At 40.4% G+C, this 14,224-nt stretch overlaps 1 pseudogene; it reads left to right on the top strand.

Moving 5' to 3' along the window:
• The first annotated feature begins 455 nt into the window (after positions 1-455).
• Positions 456-2,683, top strand: LOC100760605 (annotated as a pseudogene).
• Positions 2,684-14,224: the final 11,541 nt, after the last annotated feature.

Below are 14,224 nucleotides of genomic sequence, written 5' to 3'. Positions count from 1 at the left end.
GCCAGGGATAAATACTGATCTACTACCAGAGACCCCATAGAGTGCCGAGGCCTCCTCATTGACATCCACGTTCAGGGGTCTGGATCAGTCCCGTGCTGGCCTCCCAGATATCAGTCAAAGGTCCATGCACTCCTCCTTGTTCAGGTCAGCTGTTTCTGTGGGTTTCACCAGCCCGGTCTTGACCTCTTTGCTCTTCACTCCTCCCTCTCTGCAATTGAGTTCCAGAGCTCAATTCAGTGTTTAGCACACACACACAATTTTAAAGGAAAAAAAATAAAACCTTCATGCCAGGTGGTGCACGCCTTTCATCACAGCACTCGGGAGACAGAGGCAGGCAGATCTCTGTGAGTTCAAGGCCAGCTTGGTCTACAGGGCAAGTTCCAGGACAGGGTCCAAAGCAATTCAGAGAAACCCTGTCTCCAAAAACAAAACAAACAAATAAAAGTTAAGAATAAACCTTCAATTCATCAGATGCTCTGGATAAGATCAGGTACGAGAGTCTGACAGACCCTAGTAAGCTAGACTCTGGGAAGGAGATGCACATTAATCTTATTCCCAACAAACAAGATCGATCCCTTACTATCATGGATACTGGAATTGGAATGACCAAGGCCGACTTGATCAATAACCTTGGTACTATTGCCAAGTCTGGCACCAAAGCCTTCTTGAGGCTTTGCGGGCTGGTGCAGACATCTCTATGATTGGCCAGTTTGGTGTTGGGTTTTACTCTGCATATTTGGTTGCCGAGAAAGTGACTGTGATCACCAAACATAACGATGATGAGCAGTACACCTGGGAGTCCTCAGCCAGGGGCTCCTTCACAGTGAGGACTGACACAGGTGAACCAATGGGTCGTGGAACAAAGCTTATCTTACACCTGAAAGAAGAACAGAGTATTTGGAGGAAAGGAGAATAAAGGAGATTGTGAAGAAAACATTCTCAGTTTATTGGCTATCCCATTACTCTCTTCGTGGAGAAGGAACTCGATAAGGAAGTCAGTGATGATGAAGCTGAAGAAAAACAAGATAAAGAGGAAGAGATGGACTCCGATGACAAGCCAGAAATAGAAGATATGGGTTCTGATGAAGAAGAGGAGGAAAAGAAGGATGGCGACAAGAAGAAAAAGAGGAGGAGGAGGAGGAGGAGGAGGAGGAGGAGGAAGAAGAAGAAGAAGAAGAAGAAGAAGAAGAAGAAGAAGAAGAAGAAGAAGAAGAAGAAGAAGAAGAAGAAGAAAAAGGTGAAGTACATTGACCAAGAAGAGCTCAACAAGACAAAGCCTATTTGGACCAGGAATCCTGATGACATTACTAATGAAGAATATGGAGAGTTCTACAAGAACTTAACCAACGATTGGGAAGAACATTTGGCAGTGAAGCATTTTTCTGTTTAAGGACAATTGGAATTCTGGGCCCTTCTCTTTGTCCCAAGACATGCTCCATTTGATCTGTTTGAAAACAGAAAGAAAAAGAACAACATCAAGTCGTATTGCACAGAGTTTTCATCATGGATAACTGTGAGGAGTTAATGCCTGAGTATCTAAATTTCATTAGAGGAGTGGTGGATTCTGAGGATCTTCCTCTAAATATTTCTCATGAAATGTTGCAGCAAAGCAAAATTTTGAAAGTTATCAGAAAGAACTATTTACTGAAATGGCAGAAGACAAAGAGAACTACAAAAAGTTTTATGAGTAGTTCTCAAAAATATCAAGCTTGGAATTCATGAAGACTCTCAAAATCTGAAGAAGCTTTCAGAACTGTTGTGATACTACACATCTGCTTCTGGAGATGAGATGGTTTCTCTCAAGGACTATTGCAAAATGAAGGAAAACCAGAAGAACATCTACTTCATCACAGGTGAGACCAAGGACCAAGTTGCTAACTCAGCCTTTGTGGAGCATCTCCAAAAGCATGGCTTTGAAGTAATCTATATGATTGAGCCCATTGATGAGTACTGTGTGCAACAGCTGAAGGAGTTTGAGGGCAAGACCTTGGTGTCTGTTACCAAAGAAGGACTGGAACTTCCAGAAGATGAAGAGGAGAAAAAGAAACAGGAAGAGAAAAAGACCAAATTTGAAAATCTCTGCAAGATTATGAAAGGTATTTTGGAGAAAAATGTTGAGAAGGTGGTTGTATCAAACCGATTGGTGACATCCCCTGGCTGTATTGTCACAAGCACATATGGGTGGACAGCAAACATGGAGAGAATCATGAAAGCTCAAGCTCTCAGAGACAACTCAATGATGGGTTATATGGCAGCAAAGAAACACCTGGAGATAAACCCTGACCACTCCATTATTGAAACCCTACGACAAAAGACAGAGGCTGACAAGAATGACAAGTCTGTGAAGGATCTGGTGATCTTACTGTATGAAACTGCACTCCTGTTTTCTGGTTTCAGTCTGGAAGATCCCCAGACACATGTTAACAGGATCTACAGGATGATCAAGCTTGGTCTAGGTATTGACGAGGATGATCCTACTGTGGATGATACCAGTGCTGCTGTAACTGAAGAAATGCCACCCCTGGAAGGAGATGACGACACATCATGCATGGAAGAAGTTGACTAAGCTTCACCAGAGCTATATGTTTGATGCTTACTTTCATTCCTTCTGATAATATATTTTCAAGGATTTTTGTTTATTTTTGTTAACATTTAAAACATCTGTGTGGCATGAAAACTAAGGACAAAAGGACTTGGAAATATTCTTGCCAAGTTTTGAAATACAACTGCTTACTCAGACTATTATACCCAGCAAACCTATCTATCATAATTTAAGGAGAAATAAAAACTTCCCATAGTAAAAACAGGATAACAGAATTCATGACTGCCAAACCGGTTTTACAATAGATACCTGAAGGAATCGTTTAGACTGAAGAGAAAGATAAACATGTCCATGAGGCTAAGGAAAGAACACACCATGCTAGAATAGCAGTTCAGTAAAAGAGGAACAGAACATCAAACTACAGAATCAACAATAGCAGGAGTTAACAAAGAATAATATTGTTTAATAATAACTCTTAATTAAATATAAATCCTAGTTAAGATATACAAATCAACAAATTGTGTTAAAAACAGAAGATTCATCTATTGTTGCCTCCATGAAACACACCTCATAAAAACAGACACAACAGTGAAAGGACAGAAAAAGTTATTCAACACAGAATAAACTAGAAAACAAGCAAGTGTTGCTATTCTTTTATCTCACAAAATAGATATTAAATCAAAAATAGAAAAGACTTAAAGACAGCCAAATGTGAGGGGATACATTTCTACCAAAGTAGGCTTGTCTCATCTATGTAAAGGTATATCCCCTGATTAACATGACTTTGACTCTGTTCCTTTTGAGCTAATAATTCTAGACCTCTACTCTCACCTTGTTTCTGTTGAATTTTTCCATATTATCTGAAAAAAGAAACACTTTTCATGGTCGCTCAGCAACAAGCAACTTTCTGATTGCTAGAATTCTCCCAGGGAAAGTAGGTGTTTGCACATGTACAAGCACTCGAATGCTCATGCATGTATGTGTATATGCATGTGTGCATGTTTGTGCATGTGGGATGGACTGAGATTCAGATACTCTACCAGATTTGTATTTATCTAAAATTTGAAAACAACAGAACACAAGTTTCTCCAGTGACTCAGAGGATAGGAAATCCTTTTGCCTTTTCAAGGCAGTTTTCATAAAACGCATCTGATTCCATGAAACACACCTCTGGTACTTGGTGACTGTCATCATCCTTACAATGTATATCTTCTGAGGAGGCTTCTGATCCCTGATCTAGGTAGCCTCTTCTAGGAAAGGAAAACCAAGCTGATATTTTCCAGGGAAACAGGAGGTGGAGTCCTAAGCTTCAATAGCCTGAGGCTACTGTAGTACCACTGTATTGCTTACTCTAGGTTTGCTGGCTAGCCATCTTCTCTGCATTCTCCAGTCCCCACCTCTTATTTCACTACAGAAGTGCTGGGATTAGAGGTATATACCATTGCATCTGGTGTGTGTGTGTGTGCGTGTGTGTGTGTGTGTGTGTGTGTGTGTGTGTGTGTGTACATATGTATGTATGTATATGTGTGGTGGAATATTATTTTAAGATGGGTTATATTTGTTTATGCTGTGGAACATTTGCTTAATGATGCAAAGATGTGTTGCATTCTTTTATGATGCATTTGTTTAACTCTGTGAGGCTGTTACTTTGTTTGTCTAAAATACCTGATTGGTCTAATAAAGAGCTGAACAGCCAATAGGAGAAAAGATAGGTGGGACTAGCAGGCAGAGAGAATAAATAGGAGGGGAGATCTGGGAAGAGAAGATTGAGGAGTGAGAGAAGGAGAAGGAGGAAGAGAAGGAGGAGGAGGAGAAGGAGGAGGAGGAGGAGAAGGAGAAGGAGGAGAAGGAGAAGGAGAAGGAGGATATCAGGAGCCAGCCACCCGGCCACCCAGCAAGCCACAGAGTAAGAAGATAAGAAAGGTATATAGAATAGAGAAAGATAAAAGTCCAGAGGCAAAATGTAGAAGGGATACTTTAAGAAAAGCTGGCTAGAAAAAGTAAAGCTAAGGCCGGGCATTTTTAAGAAAGAATAAGCCTCTGTTTGATTGTCTTGGGAGCTGGGTTTACAGCACCCCCCACACACACAAAAAAAAAAAGAGTAAAGAGCAAAGAGTTAAAAACAACAACAACAAATAAGGGTTTTGGAGAATTCTGGTCATCATGCTTGTATGGCTACTGTTTTTACTCATGGAGCCATACCCCTAGCTCAAGATTTATTTTTTAAAAGTCACTTGCAACACTGTAGTATGGTAATTATTAAGGAGGGACAAATGTGATACCTTCTCTATTCTTATAATAAGTATTACCAGGGAGCAGGGGGGTGGACCTAAAAGGGCTTATGAGGGAGAAGCCCATCCCCAATGACCTTCAAGCCTACTAATTTCTAACTAGCTACCTAGCACTCCTACTAAAAGTTTTTGAAAATTATTTCAGTGATCACAAATGGACATATTACCAGGAATTTATGTGCATCTTTCATATGTGATAGCCCTTTTTTTAACAAGAGATATAAAATACTTTTAAAGATATTTTATCCCAAATGATATTTCACTGAGCTTTGATTCTGTTAAAACCCTGACAAAGTTAACAGGGTACATAAAATATTAAATTATTATATTTTCAAGCTAGCCCTTTTGCAAATATTATGACAATTATATCAATGTTCTAGGAAAATTCAGTATCTTTGACTATAAACATTATAAAAATATGTTGGCTATAAGCAACATACAAATCTTATAAGATTTATTTTTATAAGCATCTTATAACTGTGTATTCTTTTTATAAGTAATGTATATCTTTTAGTATAATCCTCACATTGCTACAAGATAATGTTATCCCAGGAGTGTATATTCTAATATATGTGTCATATATATATTCCATTAAATCATCTATTTTTTTGTTTGACTTTGGGATAAGTAAAAGATAAAACAGAGTTAGAATGTTTGATTTTAATAATGTATGTGTACATATTCAACTGTATGGAGACGTGTGCGTGTGCGTGTGCGTGTGCGTGTGCGTGTGTGTGTGTGGGGGCACATACATGTTTCTGTATGTGTGTGTGTGTGGAGGCCAGAGTTTGACATCAGGGATCTTCCTCAACTGCTGTCCCCTTTGTGTTTTTAAGACAGGGTTTCTCACTGAGCCTGGAACTTACTGATTGGCTAGGCAGTGAGCCTTAGGGATCCTTCCATCCCCACTTCCTCTGTGCTGTGATTACAGATGCATGTCACCAGACCCAGCTTCTGATATTGTGCTGGGTGTATGAGTTCAGGTCTTCCTGTGTGTATGGCAAGCACTTTACAGACTGAGCCATCTTCCTTGCTCCAAGAATTTTAACTATAACTCAAATATCATTCCATCATGAAATTTTCAGAAGCTCAAAATTGAATGTGTAGCCTCATATAATACTTTAGACAAGACATAGATGTAGAGATGCATATTTATTTAAAATGTAGCATTTTTAGGATGTGGGAAAATCAAAGTATTTTTTTAAAGATTTTATTTATTTATTATGTATACAACATTCTGCTTCCATGTATATCTGCACACCAGAAGAGGGCACCAGATCTTATAACGGATGGTTGTGAGCCACCATATGGTTGCTGGGAATTGAACTCAGGACCTCTGGAAGAGCAGTCAGTGCTCTTAACCACTGAGCCATCTCTCCAGCCCCAAATCAAAGTTTTTTCTCTGTTGGTTTTTTAACCTAATATCATTTGACAACATAGATTTAAACATTTTAATGGCATTGATTGGTTTGTGTGTGTGTGTGTTGTGGGGAGGATATGGTACATGTGCTCAGTGGGCATGTGGAGGTCAGAGGGCGACTTGCAGGAGTTGTTCTCACCTTCCCCCATGTGAGCCCAGAGGTCAAACTCAGGCTATCAGGATGAGCGACAAGCGCCTTAGCCCACTGACCTATCTTCCCAGCACAACATGGATATTTTTGTCATAAAAAGAATTATGTGTGTTGATCGTCATAAAAACATGAGAATCATAAAAAGTAAACTTAAAAAAAACTCCAGCACTGGGGTAGACAACCTTCCTCTGAGTTGTTGTTTGGAGAGGTTCCTGAAGCCCCGAAAGCAATACAGATTAATTCCACTGCTATTGGTCACCCAGCAGAACTAGATGGTAAGACCCAATTGCTGAAGACACATGTGCTTCGGTTTCAGTACATTGAGAAATCAAGCTGGAACTGAGCTTAAAGGTTGCTTCCTGTCTAGCCTCTTTAGTGCCAAAAAGTATTACGCAGGCTTCTAGAAAACTGTTGTCAACTGCCTTGCTCAGCTGTGACCCTGAATAATATATGATGGACCTTCCAGACAAGATGTGTCCAATGGTGCAATAATGACAAGTCTGTTAAGGGGTTATCAACAGCTTTCTTACTGGATCTGGGGCAGGCTCTACAGGAGAGAACTCATACTATAAACCAGTTAAAAGCCCATGGCACAGGGAGTCATACGCATGAATGTAGAAGCTACTGCTGTTGTTTAGCTAAGTGGATGTGATGTGCCTGTCAAATTGCCTTCTAACCATTCATGTGAATGCCCATGAATTAACGCCACTGTCTTCTTGGTCACAGAAGCTTCTTTTTACAGGGGGCATCAGTTACTACAGTGGGAGTCATAACAGGTCAAAGCACTAAGAATACGTTATTTAGAAGGCTAGGCCCTAGTGGGACAGCAATATCACCTTCTTCCAAGTAACATGGGATAGGAAGTGGAAAAAATATAAGAGCTGGAAGAAGGAATAGAGCATTAATCTTGTTTTCCAAACATGAGACGGTAAATGTATTCTTGAACTCACAGCAACTATTATTATATACATATGACCTGCACAAAATGTGTTGCTCAATATCTCCTCATGGATAGTGGAGAGAGTCATGAAGCACCAGTAGGCAGTTAACAGTTGCTGAAAGAGGGACAGACATTTTCCTCAGTGCTGTGGACATTGGCAAGGTGCAATGGCCCCTCACCCATTCTTCTGTAGACAACCGAAATTTAATTCATTGGATAACAAAACCCAAAGGACATGAAAGTATTCAGGGGAGTAATTGGGAAGAAGAAAATCGCCAAGAGTAAGAAGGGGACAAGAAAAGGCAATGGAGAATGAATATGATAAAAATTCGTTATATCCAGGCATGAAAATGTTGTGATGAAACCTGTTATAATATATAATATATTCTAATAAACAACTTAAAAATAAAAATAAAATGAACAAAAACTTTAATAATTCATGTTTAAATTGCCAGAAACATATTTAATAGTATTATATTATTTCCATAACAAATGAGCATGTAGTATGATGTAATGACCCAATGAACATAGAAACCCTAATTGTAACTTTGCCTTTTTGAGAGCAATACTGGTTTAATCTTAAAAATTTTATGATATATATATATGTGTGTGTGTGTGTATATATGAAGTTAAATATTAAAATATCTAGTATACAGAATTCTTTATGAAAAATGTATTATCTATCAGCAGTGGATTAATGTTGAAAAGCAATTTTATGGTCCCAATAGCTAATTTAGCCCATTTTAATACCAACCTTATGTATGTAATAATCTATAAATACATTATACGTATAATATATAATAGTATACATATATAATATGCAATAATATATTTTATGCCAATATGTGTTATATAGAAATATATGATGTTAAATAAAAACAACATATAATATATGATATAAAAACATATATTCTTACATGGAATATATATTATATGAAACAAACCTCAGAGACCATGCAAAAATTTGCCCGCATATAGGACCAGTCTCTTCATTTTTAATCTCTTAAATTATATTTTGTTTGCACAGAAAAAAATGTAGAAATTTTCTGAGCATTTAAACAAAGATATTTTAATAATTTAATCACCCTTTAAATCTAGGCTATCAGTTTTCCCTCTTGGTGGTAAGGCCTGACAGCATAGTTCCTTTGTGTACTGCATACAGAACAATAGAAACATCTCACCTAGATCTGTCAGTTAGTGCTTAGAGAAGTTAGCATCTCCTGTAACCCCTTCATAAAAAGGAAATTTAACATAAAGCTCTTTGAAAACCATATGCACATCTATAAATTTTTGTGTATCACAGTCTCATTAAAAATCCCACATAGAGTTGGCCTGAAAAAGGGAAAGCATATCGACCCAGACGCTCTTTGGGAGGCCAGTACGGGACTGATCCAGCCCCCTGATCATGGATGCCAGTGGGGAGGCCCCTGCACTCCTGGGAGCCTCCAGAGGTGGACTGGCTTTTTGCCCTGGTGTGTGTGGGGGACTTTGAGAGCCCATCCCACTTGAAGGGATGCACTCTGTCTCTGGACACATGGGGAGGGACCTAGGCCCAGCACAGGAAGATTTGGTGGACTTGGTGGAGCCCCGGTTGGGGGCCCTACCCTGCCTGGGGAGTGGTGGGTGGATGGGGTGGGGGGTAGGTTGGAGGTGGGGGAGAAGGAATGGGGGTGAGGGGAGGGAGAGGGAGAGGGGAATTACATGTGAAACAAGCCTGTTCCCTAATGAATTAATAATAATAATAATAATAATAATAATAATAATAATAATAAAAAGAAAAAAATCCCACATAGTATTCCTAGAAAATAAATACACAGCAATAATCTGAAAACATTTAGAGATATTTTGGTTTATTTCTATAGTTATATATCACCAAACTAATGCTTGATAGCCTCCATACATCAGGAAAATCTCCCAAAGCAATCATATTTGGATTTTTATGTATTCATTTTAAAATGCTTTTAAAATATTGGATTTTGATTAACATAAAGCATTTGTGTCCTCTCATTTATTATCCTTGACTACTTAGGAAAAACTGAATAAAATTTAATCTATTTCTAGTATCTGCTTTAGAAGAAAATCTTTATTAAAATCTATGTAACAAATACAAAAAGTCTTGTTAAGTTACACAATTTGTGTTTGTTTATTTTTCTTTTCTGGACGAGGCCGCCTGTCACTGAAACAAAACAGTCAGTCTGGCTGATGCTATGGTAAACTGAAATAGACTCTTTTCCGCTTCAGTTGCTTTTGGTCATGGTGTTTATCGCAGCAATACGAAACAGAGACAAGACCCTGTCTCAAGGACTAAAGGATTTAAAAAATGTGTCTGTCCTCAGTCTATTTTATCAAGGAAGTTAGTAGGCTTTGGGGCGAATGCTTTTAAAAGAGAAGAATTATGTGTGGTTGTAGTTCTTGAAGAAGCAAAGGAAAACTATGTTTCAGGTTTTAGTTTGGGGGGGTCTCTGAGAGGGCCTCTGAGAGGGTGGAATATAGATTTACCTTTCATTCAGTTGACTGCAGGTGAGAACCAATTTACAGCCTTCCACGGGGCCAGCTTTATGCCCCACCCCAGAGTTTCTCAGAAAAGTCTGCCCATGCGTTGACTCACTTTTCCTAAGGAAAATCTGATTCATCGCAGCTGATACTATGTTCATTTTTTACTGGGAATGGGCTTATGCAAGCATGCTTCTCATTCCTCTCACTGCAAACAAGAATGAGTACAACCTCATTGAGCTGTCCCTGTGTCACAGTAATAGCTAAGCTCTACCAAATATAGCCACCTCTAACTATTGTGAGGTGAGCATCTCTACACTTGGAGACCACAATAGCCAGTGCTATAATTAGCTACTTAATCAGTCTGGTCTGGGAGAGCACTCTGAATATGATTCTTGAATTAAATATCCAGCAGATGACTAATTGCTGATTTAAAAAATTCAGAACCACAGTTCCTGAATGTCTCTAACTGTATACAATGCTTCCTAATTGCTCATTAAGAGCAGAGTGGGCAGCTCTTGCCCATAGGCAATCTGCTAAAGGTTAATGTTGAGGGCTTTATATAGGCCACGTTCATGAATTTACAAATTATTCCCATGAAGGTAAATATTTAGTAATTCCATTTTTTAAATCCCAATCACATCTTTTCCTTTGAAAGACACTGTTTTGCAAGTATAATGCAAATCTATTTGTTAACTTGACATTATTTATGTGACCCCTAAAACACATGAGCTGCATGCCTAGCCGGATTACTTTGTTGAGACACTGGCATGATTTTCTATTTCCCATTATCACTCCCTGCAGGGTTTTGTGACCCTTCAATGTAGTTAGCTTATGATCTCTCCAGCAAGCAGTATGAATATATGGTGGTATCTACCACCCAAGCTCAACCAAAGGAAAGGGTGTTCCAACTACACCAGTACTTGTGTCTTGAAAGGTGACATTTTTCTTTCCAGAAAGGCCTGGGAACACTCTAACTGGCTCTGGAAAAGGCCTATATGAAGGGTATATTATGAGAATGGTGACTCCTTTCCAGCAGGCACTTGACACAACTCTGGCTACATGGCAGCCCAGGTTGATGCCGAAGAAACTCGAGGCAATAGAATTGACGTTACTAATAGTAAGTTAGTAGACTTGCTTATGAGAAATTAAATCTTGCCATGTAGAATTTACCTAAAGAGGTGCTGTCTCCAAAAATACCACAAATGGAAGCAGTATGCTACCTGGGCCTGTTAGAGATAAGCAAAATATATGATGCTAGGATGTAAATGTTTGTCCACCAGTATTGACCAGTCATTAGGCCCATCCCCAAAGAACACACCTTTGATGGGTAGGTCAAGGGGACATCACAGGGCCACAGCTACCATTAAGTCCTGGTCTGCTATTAAGTCTCCTGTGCTCTTACCAGGAAAAGCATAATTCTTTCAGGTGGGCAGATGACCCTGGGTAACAACTTATTCAGAAAGAAGACACTGGTGTACTTATGACATAATTCTGGCAATATCTTCGCCCCACAGGCTTGCTTGCAGACCAATCTAATGGAGGCATTTCTCAATTGAGGTTCCTTCTTCTCGGATAACTCTACCTTGCTGGCACAAACCTAACCAGGACAGGGAGAAAAAGATTTATTTCATCTTGCAGCTCCCTGGTAACAGTTCATGGCTGAGAGTTCAGATCAGGAACTCACATGGGATCCTGGAGTCAGGAGCCAAATCGGGAACTAAGGAGGACTGCAGCTTATTGGATTGCTTTCCACAGTTTACTCAGCTACTTTTCTTATCTAGCCCTGGACTACCTGCCCACAAATGGCTGGGCCCTCCTACATCAATTAGCAACCAAGAAAGTGCCGCAGAGACATGCCCAGAGGCCAGTCTGATGGTGGCAATTCCTGGGTTGAGGTTGCCTCTTCCCAAGCAACTCTAGTTTGTTTCAAGGTAACAAAAACAAAGCAGTACACTACCTCTTAAAGCCCTTTTGTGGATCCCAGGTTAAAACTGTTGTAAAGCTGGTGCTAGTTCCCTGTGCTATGGTTAGGAACTACTGCAAGCCTAGATGTGGCTGATACAGTTTGACCTCGTAACTCCCTCTCTTCTATGGGGGTGCTCCAGCCACTCGTTACCTTCTCCAAGCGTCGTCTTCTCTTGTCTCCCTTGTCACTGTCTTTCCCTGTGGTGTTGCCAACCCATTATTGCGCTTTGCTTTAATTGCTGATTTGGGTAGCAGTAGAGTCATATTGCTCAACAATAGAAATGGAGTCCCACCCACGACTCCTGCCTACCCACCAGCAGCAGCTGCTGAAGAGAAGCTAGCAGAGGCCTTCAAGGCAGTGTGATGCTGCTCTTCAATCCCACACCCCTTGCAGAGAACAAAGAAATGAATTACATGTACCAAAGCATTGGTGAGCATGCCCAAGGACTCCTGGGAAGGGATAAAAGGAGATGAGCATATTACCAAGCAAGTGACTTGAAATATCACATGACCATTTCTCCAATATGACTTCTTAGTGCCCCCCTCCCCCAGCTCCATTCTCCTCCTATGCAGAGCCATTCTTCTCCTCCTCCTCCTCCTCCTCCTCCTCCTCCTCCTCCTCCTCCTCCTCCTCCTCCTTTTCTTCTACAAACCCTTCTCCATCCTGATAAATATACAAAAGTCCCTAAAGTCAAAGGTTCCCCCACTGGAAAAAGAATTTAAGATGACTTATCATGACTTCAAGATAACTTTCTGGTGAGTGCTTCAACCCAAACCCAGGTGGTTTATCACAGTGTTTCTTCAATGTACACAATACTATTAGGAAGCTAACATTTATCGGATCATTAACAGTGGGGGTAAGTGGCTATGCTCTACATTTTTGCTATTCAAAGTGTGTTACATGGAGCTCTGGCTTAGACATTACCTGGGATCTTGTTGGAAATGCAGTCTTGCAAGCCCTCCCCAGGGATTTGAATCAGAATTGTATTCCAAACAGTATCCTCAGGTGATTACCTGACCATTAAAGTGTCCTCTACCACCACCTCAGAGCCTTTCACACACCATCATAGCAGCCTTTCTACCCGCCCGCAAGTGTCTTGGAGTTCAGGCACTGCAGTGGTTAACCATGTCCTGGAGAACATTACCATTCCCCACCCCCACCCCCAACAGACCCATGAGCTCCAGTCTGCAGGGTGGATCAATTTTGGGGACTAGGTCCCTTGATTCCTCCTTAGCTAAAAGTGGTTCTTAGCCTAGTCTCTGCTCCATATCCAGCACCACCTTCTGAATCTTAGTATAGCTGTTCAATCCTCTCTCACACCCTCCTTCCATGTATCTTAGGTTTTGGAAGGGAAGGGAAACTCCTGAGTTGTCTCATGGGTGTCCCAGGCACTGTGCCAAGAGCTTTATTATGTACTATTTTTAATTCAACCTCATTTAAAATGGTGACAGTGGAAGAAGTCCTATCTGCAATTACAGCACAAAACAAAACAAAGCAACTAAGATCCAGGAAGACTAAATACCTTCTCTAAGATTGAATGATGGGTCAGAAGGCAGAAGCAAGACCAAGCCCTCATCACTGATCCCCCTGAGTCATGCTACCTTTCTTTCATAGCTACTGTTGCTGGGTGAATTTCTGTAACTTGTTGCTGGATGCTCAGGTCAAGGTATTCATCTATATTTTATCCATATCTTGGGGAGGCTTTCTTTCACTCAATACATTTTCCTTTTCACCATGCAACCCCCATCAGAGGTTGGTGCTGACAAGTAAATTACAACACAGGGAGAAGTGTGCTATAGTGATAGCAACTCGTGGGCTGCTTTAGCATTGCTGGGAGAAGCACCTACCCCAGGCTGTGGAATGGGGCTTATTTTATTTGATGCTATAGCCAAGTTGTAGGGGAGAGAATGAGTAGAAGAAACAAGAAATGTAAACATCAGAGGTGAGGACCATGTAATTGGGTCAGGGAATGAAGAGAAAGCAGGAGTAGCATCAGGGATGGACTATGGGACATGAGGGGAAAGAGGTCCAATTCGAGCAGTATTCAGATTATCAAGAGCTTCAGAAACCATGTGAGCAGTTGCTCTTCACCCTGGGGACAAGGAATGCCATTGAGGTTTTCATTATGGGAGCCATATGACCACAGCGTTTTTTGAAAGGTAGCTTTTCTGGGTGATTATTGATTAAAGACGGAGCCTGAAAGAGCTGGAGAGGTAACAGGTTAAATAATCTGGATGGGAGATGACCGTGGCCCAAACTAGAAGACTAGCAGGAAGGTTAGAGAAGACACAGACAGGCAAGACTATCTGTGTAGTAAATCTTAACAGGGCTTCATTGGTGAGCTGTGACTCAAGAGAGTAAGAAGGCCTTCTCCCCCTTGGGGATAGATGTTAGCAGTATATACAGGACTCAAAGAAA

The sequence above is a fragment of the Cricetulus griseus genome, chromosome 3, assembly GCF_003668045.3.
Source record: "Cricetulus griseus strain 17A/GY chromosome 3, alternate assembly CriGri-PICRH-1.0, whole genome shotgun sequence".
Taxonomy (NCBI): domain Eukaryota; kingdom Metazoa; phylum Chordata; class Mammalia; order Rodentia; family Cricetidae; genus Cricetulus; species Cricetulus griseus.
Note: the sequence above shows the minus strand (reverse complement) of the source record. Positions and strands in the feature narration are given on the sequence as shown.